Source organism: Canis lupus, chromosome 14 (assembly GCF_003254725.2).
Source record: "Canis lupus dingo isolate Sandy chromosome 14, ASM325472v2, whole genome shotgun sequence".
Taxonomy (NCBI): domain Eukaryota; kingdom Metazoa; phylum Chordata; class Mammalia; order Carnivora; family Canidae; genus Canis; species Canis lupus.
In genome coordinates this window covers 35,171,130-35,181,759 of record NC_064256.1, presented here as the reverse complement: position 1 = coordinate 35,181,759, position 10,630 = coordinate 35,171,130, and positions in this window count along the sequence as shown.

The window sequence follows — 10,630 nt, the reverse complement described above, 5'->3', positions numbered from 1 at the left end:
CTGACTGAGCTATCCAGGTGCTCCAAAAGCCCTTAATATTTGTTAAATTTATTGTACGTACACAAAAATGTAGGGAGAGAATTTTAAGCAGACTCCCTGCTGAGCATGGAACCCCATGTGGGGCTTGATCTGACAATCCTGAGCTCACAACCTGAGCTGAAACCAAGAGATGGACACTTAACTGACTGAGCTATCCAGGTGCTCCAAAAGCCCTTAATATTTGTTAAATTTATTGTACGTACACAAAATGTAAATTTTATGATCAATTTGGTGTTTATATAGTTTTAGCTCCACATGATCTTTGTTTTCTAAGATGTAGCAATAACAATTTTCAACTATGGTGACTACTTCTTGGGAAACTAATTAGGAAAATGATGAGTAAATACTGTCTGTTCCGCATGATCCTACAAGGGACCTTACATTTTTGAAAACAGAGTAAGAGTAATTGGAACCTAAGTGAAATGAAGAGTTCCAGAAACTAAATATTAGCTTGGTGCCAATATTGGGGCCAGGAGATGATATTTAAATGCCATTTCCCCTCAGCCAAAGTTTCCAGACATCTCTTTGTTTTTCTTTTCCTTAAAATAAATTCCATTTTATGAAAAAAGGCTTTAGGTTGGACAGAACCTCTTTCTCTTTAAATTATCAAAAGTACTTAATAATGCTATAAATAATTTGGGTCTATCTGCAGAGCAGATTAAAATTAAAGAACAGTTTTTGAGAATTTGTTGCTTATTGTGCTAGATACTGTTGGGGGCCTACAGATTATAGGAGAGTTTCCTGCTCTGCAGGAATCTCCTATCTGGTTGTCACATAAAACTTACATGTAAAAAGGGGCACATAACACAAGGGGGGTAAATATTAGATATTTTGTAGATTACATAGATTGTGTATAAAGTAAGGAAAGGAGGGAGGAGGAAAGAGTAGTAAGAGAAAGAGGAAGATTTTTATCCTTACCCTTTTTTGAAACAAGACAACCTGGTTATGGGCAGTTGGAAGGAGGTGCTTTAGTTGCCAGGTACATTAAATGCTGCCTAGCCAGGAAGTCAAAGTGGTGGCCAATGGGTACCTGACATGGTATCAGATTCAACACCAGGGATTCTTTCAGCAAAGGTGCTGGGCAATACCAAAGTCTATGGATTAAAAATAATAATAATAAAAGGAAAGAAAAGAAAAGAAAAGGTTGTGAATTTTTCACTGGACTGTTTGGGAACTTCTTCATGGCACAGTGATATTGATGTGGCAAAAATTGTTCTGTCCAAATCACATGAAGCTATGAAGGTACTTCTGTTTGGCAGAGGTAGGATCACATATGGACAAGCAGATAATGGGATAGTTTGAGAGACAGTCTATGTAAGAGAGAAAGCCAAGATGGTGGAGGGAGATACACAATGGGAAATTTCAAGATGAGGGAACTAGAATGCTTTGCAATATGAGTAAGGGTTAATGGAGACCAGACACGACCAAAAACATATTCATCTGTTAATAAAGGTCAAGTCAGGTAGAAAAGAGCACATGGTCTAAAAAAAGTGACTAATCCACGAAGACAAAAAGACTCCAAATGTGGAGCCTCTACATGTCAGAAGAAAATCACTTTGGCTTGGATAACAAAATGGATCCAGGGCCCCATTAGAAATTCCCAAGGATACTCAAGTGTCAGGGTTGGTAGAGTCACCAGTGACCAAGAGAAAGAGAAAAAGGACTACACTATAAAAGAATGAGAGGTTTGTGTAAAGCTGCAAAAAGAGGAACAAGAAAATGAGATTGTACCTTTGCCAGTGGAGTACTACAGTTTATGCCCCATATAGCTGGACATCAGCAATGAGAAGGTGAGAAATGCTGAGAACCAATACATGAACGCTAACATAGAGGAACAAAGGATAGCCTGAAGAGGAAAAATGTGTATTTCTTTGGGGGTAGTATAATGATAGGAAGTCTTCTGAATGGGGACACCTGCCTATTTTTAATTTAATCTGTATATAAGTCAATTACATAAATACAGTCTTTCATTTGCTCATATTAGGGTGGTTCTTAAACTCTAAACTCCATACAAAACTGGACACCATGTCTAGAAATTCCCTTCATATGCCATTTAGCTCTGTACAGTATTGATAAGACACACCCTAGATTGTTTCTCTGATGCTAGGGCCAATAATATGTTGGGAATCACTATAATATGATGGAGAAAACACAGATTTTACTATCATGAATTCGGATTTGAACCCAGCACCACAAATTGCTAACTGTAATGCTCTGGATACATTTCTGATCCTTACATAACAATAGTTTCTTCTTCCATAAAATGAAAGCAATATAGTAAAACTTATTATCAGTTGGTGGTTGTTATGAGTGATAATTTACAGAAAGTATCTAGGGTCTGATACATACACGATACTCAGTAAGCAATGTTGTCTTTAGAAGTCTCTAAAGACTTCCAGTATTACTACAAAACTCTTTATTGTCTCGTTGTTTGAATGTACTATTTTCTCCCCTCCTAGGAATCAGTGGGGGAAAAAATTGTCATTTTTCACATTTTTTTCTTCCTTGAGTACAAGGTGATATTTCCAAGGCAAGTTATCATGAGTACAATTTACTGTTTTTGTGGTATTTTTTTTCTTCTTCCTTCCTCTAGAGGTACTGAAGCAGGATGGATTTTTTTTTCATTTTTATTTTATTTCTATTGGGCAGATAGAAAGCAAATTTTATTCCCTCTACCTAGAAGAGACTAATGAACAACCAAGATTGTTTCACTAAGGAGTATTTTAAATTGTACTTTAGGTTCATCTTGGATATAAAGAATAAAGGCAGTGGCAAAAAGCATCTGAGAATGACACATAAACATTTTCACTTCCCTGTTCAAAGAGGCCTCCTAACTATAAGAAATCTCAACCATCTAAGCCTATTAAAATTTGTCAATACTACCGGTCAAAATAATAGATGTCAACTGCTTCCACATGATCAAGTTTTTCACTGTTAATAGAGTGACTTGAGGCAGAATTTAGTGATTTTATGAGTCTCTTCTTGATTTCCAGAAAAGGACTGCTATTTTACACAGGTCATATTTCCTTGTCCTCTTTCTTCAGTGATTGAATGATGGGCAGTGTTTAGAGAGAGTTGTTAGTTTGAGTCCCTCATGCAGATGGCAATAATTCACTGGTGAAGTGTTTAAACAAGGCAGCTGATAAATCATAAAATTCTTCCCTTTCCCCCAGGGATTAGCTCTTGAAACTCATGAGGGGACAGAGGAGATTACTTTCTGATATCTCTTGGAATTATGTAGCATCTTAAGGTGCTGCTCCTCAGGGGAGAAAAACAAACAAAGCTCCACATCTTTTGTGGGGAGAAGAGCAGATCCATGAGCAGACTTCAATCCAGCTAAGAATACACCTTGATTTACAGCCATATATACATATATATTTTAAAAATTTCATAGCACACACATCCAGTCGCCTGACATTGAAGGAGTTTTTCCTGGGAGTCAATTTACTGTACTTCAAAGGCCCCAATAACTTCACTTTGCTTCCAGCAGTCCCACAGAAGTGCACAAAATGAAAGTGACACCGAGTAACTCAGATATTTCAGCCTCCCGCCAAGGAGCTGCTGAAGTGCTTCCATGTTGAGGCTGAGTCCTCCTGTAATGATGGTTAACGACTCTGTGCTCTAACTAGATGTGGCTGTGGGTTACTGCTGCTCTGAGAATGAGAAGGAAACCATAATTCATCTGATGTGGCTTTTTATTTTATTTTATTTTATTTTTTTGCCAAGAAACAGGTTAGCATTGACAAATAGCAAACGATTGTGCAAAATCCTGCATAAGTTGTGAGTGACTAGAGAGCCATCATTTCCTCTGACACAGATCCCTATTGCACTGTTAAATGAGGAACCTGGCAAAACACTGAAAATTAGGATAGGGTGATTGATTTCTTTACAAATAGAGAAACTCTATGGTACAAATTCTATAAAAATATTTTTAAGCTATAGTCCAATATGGTCAGTTTGATCATCTACATTAGAATTACGAGTAACATAACTCTTTACTGTTAATGCTTCCTAATTCGTTCAGACATATGGGCTAACATGCATTAAATACCTACTATGTGTAAATCACTGGACAAGGAACTCCACAGGATATAAAGATGAATCAGATAGAGTCCCTGACCCTTAGAGCTTGGGAAGAAGTTGAAGCCAGAGCTAAAAAAAACATATATATCAAAAATAGTAACATAAGAGAACATGTGGAAATGCCGTAATAATAGAGCTTTTGAAATTGTTAGAGATGCAGAGGTGACTCCTGGCCAGGAAAGCTTATAGATGAAACTGGTGGTAGGGGTGCAGATTTTTGGGGAAAAATTATAACTGAGAATCAGAGATGCCTTCAACAGAGAGAGCAACATGAACAAACACACAGAGGTGTGTAATTAGCATGCATTTTGGGGGAGAAGCAAGACACCAGCTTTACCACAAAATATAAAATTTATATAAACTGGAAAGCTAGCTTGGTCCCAGAATGTGGACTACCCCAACAGTTAGAAATTTGTTATTTATTTATTTATTATTTAAAAAAGATTTTATTTATTTATTCATGAGAGACACAAAAAGAGAGGCAGAGACACAGGAAAAGGGAGAAGCAGGCTCCCCATCGGTAGCCCAATGCGGGACTCAATCCTGGGACTCTGGGAGGATCACGCCCTGAGCCAAAGGCAGATGCTCGACCACTGAGCCACAAAGGCATCCCTGTTATTGTTTATTTTATTTTATTTTTTTATTTTTTTAAAGACTTTATTTATTCATAGAGACACACAGAGAGAGAGAGGCAGAGACACAGGCAGAGAGAGAAGCAGGCTCCATGCAGAGAGCCTGACATGGACTCGATCCAGGGTCTCCAGGATCACGCCCTGGGTTGCAGGCTGCGCTAAACCGCTGCGCCACTGGGGCTGCCCCCTGTTATTGTTTAAATAATTTTCTACTGCTTAGGTTTCTGAACTGGAGAGTGACATGATTAAAGAAATTCGTTAGGGAGATTATTTTGGTGTGGCAGGTAGAGTGGATTATCTATCTCCGCCTATGAGATGAACGTGCTTGAAGAATGGTCTGAGGTAATTATCTGCTATTATTTTTAGTTTCCAATCTAATGTTCTTCTGTTGAGCTTGAAAAATCAAAGACTCTATTACTTATAAATATCAAACCATATTTATCATCTAAATTTTTCATTTGTAGAGACTCAGTAAGGTTTCCTTTCAATTTTACTGTCTTCTCTCCTTTCGTATTCTTTAATGTCAGCAATACTCAAAATTTAAAAAAATTTCTCAAATAGTCATGACATTTTTTTAAATGAGGTAATTATTTTTAAAATGTTGAGATAACCTTCTTTGATGTGGTCTCTTCTCTACCTTTAGTGGTGGAGTTTGTTTTGCCCATCTTCAGATCGATTTCTACGGGTATATAGGATGATTTGATGTTTTCCTAGTTGTATTCATGGGACAAGGCGAGCCCAGGGTCCTCCTACTCTACCACCATCTTCCCCTCGCCTACCTCAAAAAATTTTTTAAAAATTTTTAAAAAATTTTTATTTATTTATGATAGTCACACACAGAGAGAGAGGCAGAGACATAGGCAGAGGGAGAAGCAGGCTCCATGCACCGGGAGCCTGACGTGGGATTCGATCCCAGGTCTCCAGGATCGCGCCCTGGGCCAAAGGCAGGTGCCAAACCGCTGCGCCACCCAGGGATCCCCCTCAAAAAATTTTAAGTCGAGTATTTTACTATTCCTTGATTTTGCATACTGCCTCTGGACACTCAAAGGAGATCTAGAATTAAATATCAAGTGATTTAAAAACTTCTACCAGAACTTCCAGAGACTTGATGATCACAGTGCTGGTGAAATTGTTCTCTATTTTACCCTAAAGGATGATGAGTAAAATGACATTACTATCAAAGTCCTTCAGAGCAGTGGCTATGCTAAGCTCAGAAGTCCTGGTCCACCCTTTTACTCCATCACTGTCTTCTTAGAGGAAGCGTGGAGAGTGTTCCCTCTCACTGCCTAGAAAGCAGCACTTTTACCACACACTGTGGTTGAGTGTATACTAAGAATTCTTTTCTGGTGGGTCAGTTTCTAGGAGTTGATATGTACTGCAACTCCTGGAGATCGGCATATTCAACACTCTTTCAAATCCCCTTCCACCTGCCCTCCTGTACGTAAATACTAGAAGGCTAAAAACTCTATTTCTCACACTCCCTTACAACTAAGTTTCTGTTTATGATCTATGTTCTGCTGAGAAAAAAACTTGACAGCAGAAGAGAGCAACATGAGGAGGCAGCCACATATGAGGGGACTGGATCGTTAGATAAGCATTATAGCAGTGGAGTTTCGTTCTTCTGGATCAACTGCTGTGAAAAATTTTCTCACCACTTCCCCACATCATAGGTGTAAGCGTATGTAGGTTTTGCTATAACCTCACTGAATGGTTGGCCATTTCTCCTGGCTGTATCCAAACTTAGTTTTCTTCCTGTAAGTTCACTACCTAGTAGCTTGAAATAAATCTAATAAAGTTTAACATAGCTGGAGTGGATCCTGCTGTCTGCAACCAATAACCCTGAATGATACAGCTTGAACGCTAGCTGACCATGGAGCTTTTCCATGGGAGTGGGATGGCCCAGCAAAGCAAGGAGTGGGCTGCTGGCCCTGAGTTGTGTACTGTACTTGGTGTAAATCTTCCACCAGTTAAATTGCTTTCTTTCTCTCTAAATTTTTAAAAATTTTTTTAAAATTTTTATTTATTTATGATAGTCACAGAGAGAGAGAGAGGCAGAGACACAGGCAGAGGGAGAAGCAGGCTCCATGCACCGGGAGCCCGACATGGGATTCGATCCCGGGTCTCCAGGATCGCGCCCTGGGCCAAAGGCAGGCACTAAACCGCTGCACCACCCAGGGATCCCACTTTCTGTCTCTCTAATATGCAGATGGTGATATATACGGGATGACTGTTCTTGTGATATCCTTTGGATTGCAAGAAACAACTACTCAAATTATTTAAGTCGTAGAAGATGGATAGCTGGGAAGTTGCAGGGTGGAGGGTGGATATTGTAAGTGTGTAATGATGGCATCTGGGATGTCAGGGGACTCCAGCAATAGGAAACAAAGTTCAGTCTTAGAAGACTTGATGCTTGATCTTATAGCTGCTTTAGGGGCCCTAGCAGAAGGATTTTGAGGGGTTTCACTTTGATGTTCTGCTATTAACATCACCTAGCTACTTTAGGATGTCAACTAGTTACTTATCTTTCTGTTAAATGGAATATTCATCAAGTTTCTGGATTTTTGTTCTTTATAACTTGGGCTTCTCATAATTGTTCATGGCCATGACCTTATCAATGGCTCTAAGTATATCTTCTCAACTTTAGCTCCTCTTCTTTTTTTTTTTTTTTTAAGATTTTATTTATTTATTCATGATAGTCACACAGAGAGAGAGAGAGGCAGAGACCCAGGCAGAAGGAGAAGCAGGCTCCATGCACCGGGAGCCCGATGTGGGATTCAATCCTGGGTCTCCAGGATCACGCCCTGGGCCAAAGGCAGGCACCAAACCGCTGCGCCACCCAGGGATCCCTAGCTCCTCTTCTAAGTGCTGGATTCTCTCTGAGGTTCTTTTTCTTTCTTCTTAATTTTTTTAAAGATTTTATTTATTTATTTATGAGAGACAAAGAGAAATAGAGGCAGAGACATAGGCAGAGGGAGAAGTAGGCTTCATGCAGGGAGCCCGATGTGGGACTCGACCCCAGGACTCCGGGATCACACCCTAAGCCCAAGGCAGGGCTCAACCGTTAAGCCACCCAGGTGTCCTTCTCTCTGAGGTTCTAAAACAAAATTCCTAAGTATTAAAATCTAATTAATCAAGTTCATTGTTTTATGCCAAGCATGAGTCACTGCTCAGAATGGCCACCTCAACTGAGGTTGGGCGGTCAACATAGCAGGAATGGCAAACTATTCTCCAAATTTGTGTTCCCTTTCCACAAGATAGAACTGTCATTCAAAAAGCACCTATATTGGAGCACCTGGGTGGCTCAGTGATAGAGCATCTGCCTTTGGCTCAGGTCGTGATCCCAGGGTCCCAGGATTGAGTCCCACAATCAGGCTCTTCATGGGGAGCCTGCTTCTCCCTCTGCCTATGTCTCTGCCTCTCTCTGTGTCTCTCATGAATTCAAATAAAATCTTAAAAAAAAAAAAAAGCACCTACATTTATTCTTTTATCTAGGGAGCCATGTAACCACTCTTGTCAACAGAATGCAAACAGAAATTTGCGTCACTTTAGGCAATTAAAAAATAGGTATGTGTTTTACCTTCTCTCTTTCTCTTTCCACAGACAATAGTGGAGACACAAGATAAAAAGAATCTGGATCATCAAATTACCATGTGGATGCCAACCATCAATTTCCTGAAACATCTACAGTACTCTGTAGCTACTGAGTCTCAAACTTTCATTAGTAAATTCTATCAGTAAGTCCATTTTCTACTGAAAATTTGAGATTTATTTGTTGGAGCACCTGACATTATCTTGACCCTAAGTAGTTGTAGAAAATGTCATTATAATACTTTCCGAAGACTGCTGTAACAAAGTACCAGAAACTGAATGGTCTAAAACTTCCCTTGTTCATCTCTGTGAGATCTGGAGGTCTGAGGTCAAAGTATCTGCAGGGCCATTCTGATTCCAAAGGCTCCAGGAAAGGATGCTTCATGGCCCCTTCCTAGCTTCTGGTGTTACCAGCAATCCCTTGGCTTGTGGCCACATCACTCCTGTCTCTGCCTCCACTGTCACATGCCCACTTTCCTATGTCTGCTTTGTCTCTGCGTCTGATTCTCTCCCTCCTTTCTCCTAGGAAGACACCAGTTATTCAATTTGGGGGCCTAACTTCATCCAATATGACCTTGACTTACATAGTTATACCTACAAAGGCCCTATTCCCCAAATAAAGTCACATTCTGAAGCACCAGGTGGGCATGAATTTTAAGGGTATGCGGTTCAATCCTACTAGTATAGTCACCTAGTACAAAATGTAGCTCTGGAGAGTGCCGCTTTGGCAGATGATATAGGCATGTTAAGGCTCATTAAGATCAACGTATTTAGGGCAGCCCAGGTGGTTCAGTGGTTTAGTGCCGCCTTCAGCCCAGGGCCTGATCCTAGAGACCCGGGATTGAGTCCCACGTTGGGCTCCCTGCATGGAGCCTGCTTCTCCCTCTGCCTGTGTCTCTGCCTCTCTCTCTGTCTCTCATGAATAAATAAATAAAATCTTAAAAAAAAAATCAACGTATTTAGCAAAATTGAAAAAAAAAAGTCAATCTTAAGATCGAAAGAGCTTTGCTTTGAATTCACATAAATCATTCATTTGTTCAAAAAGATTCAAGGCAGATGAGATTCCTCCCTGCATCGAACTTGCAGTTTAGCAGAGAAGTCAGATATCAAACACTAATTATGCAAATAACTATGTAGGTAGGCTTGTAATAGATGCTTTGAAGGAGAATATAGGTGCAACATGAGTGGAGATATAATCAGGCCACCCTAAGGAAGGAATGCCTAAGACAAAACCTTAAGAGAAGTTTGTCATGTGTGTTTGGGTTGGGCACTATACAAACCATGGGGGCATCTTTTACATCGAAATCTATGTGAATGGTGCACCTGGGTTTTGTGCAGAGCACAATCTATGAAGCTGAACATGGTAGTTCTGCTTTAATAAGTAGGAATTAGATACAGAATGTTAAGCAGGTGTGTGTGGGGTGGTAGTGGTGGTGGTGGTGGTGGTGGTGGTGGTGGTGGGGATAGTGCCAAGAAAGAAGATAGATATTTGAGATAGAGGGAACAACATATTACAGGTCCTGGTTTGGGAAGGTGCTTCACCTTCCTAGCTATCAGACACGGAAAAAAATTATCTAAACTCTCCGAGTCTCCGTTATTTTACCGGTACAACTGAGGATAATAGTATCCATGTAACACAAGTCTTGTAAGACTTCAGTCCTCGGGGCGGGGAGGGGGGAGGGGAAGCACAATGCCTAGCACCGAGTAATGTTCAGTCCCTGCGTTTCCTCCTTTGGTTTCCTAGACACAAGGTGAACTTGGGGTTACCAATATGACACCTAATAAACAGAAGCTAACTCTCTTACACCTCTACCACCAACACTCGAAGTTCTAGGACTGCCAATGGTTGCTAAATAAAGCTTGCTTTCCAGGCAGCCTGTGTGAGAAAGTCAGTCCTTTCTCAGATCTGGCCAAAATGACAAAGAACGCTAGGCTCGAGATGACCAAAAAGAAAACTGAAATGATGCCACCACCTGCCCCCACCGCACAGCCCACACCCTCCTCCATGCCCACACGCTGATCTTATCTCTTGCTCCATCTGACGCTTTGATCTTCCAGGAGGCAGCTTATGCTATTCTTTTCCTATGTTCCCACTCTAACTTTTTAAATGTTTTAATTTTCTTTGACTGTGGTAAAACAGATATAACTCGAAGCTTACCATTTAACCCATTTTTCAGTGTACAATTCAGTGCTAGTAAGTCTATTAACAATGCTGCGCAGCCATTGCCAATATGTATTTCCAGAGTGTTTTCATCACCCAAAACAGAAACTCTGTGCCCGTTAAACAA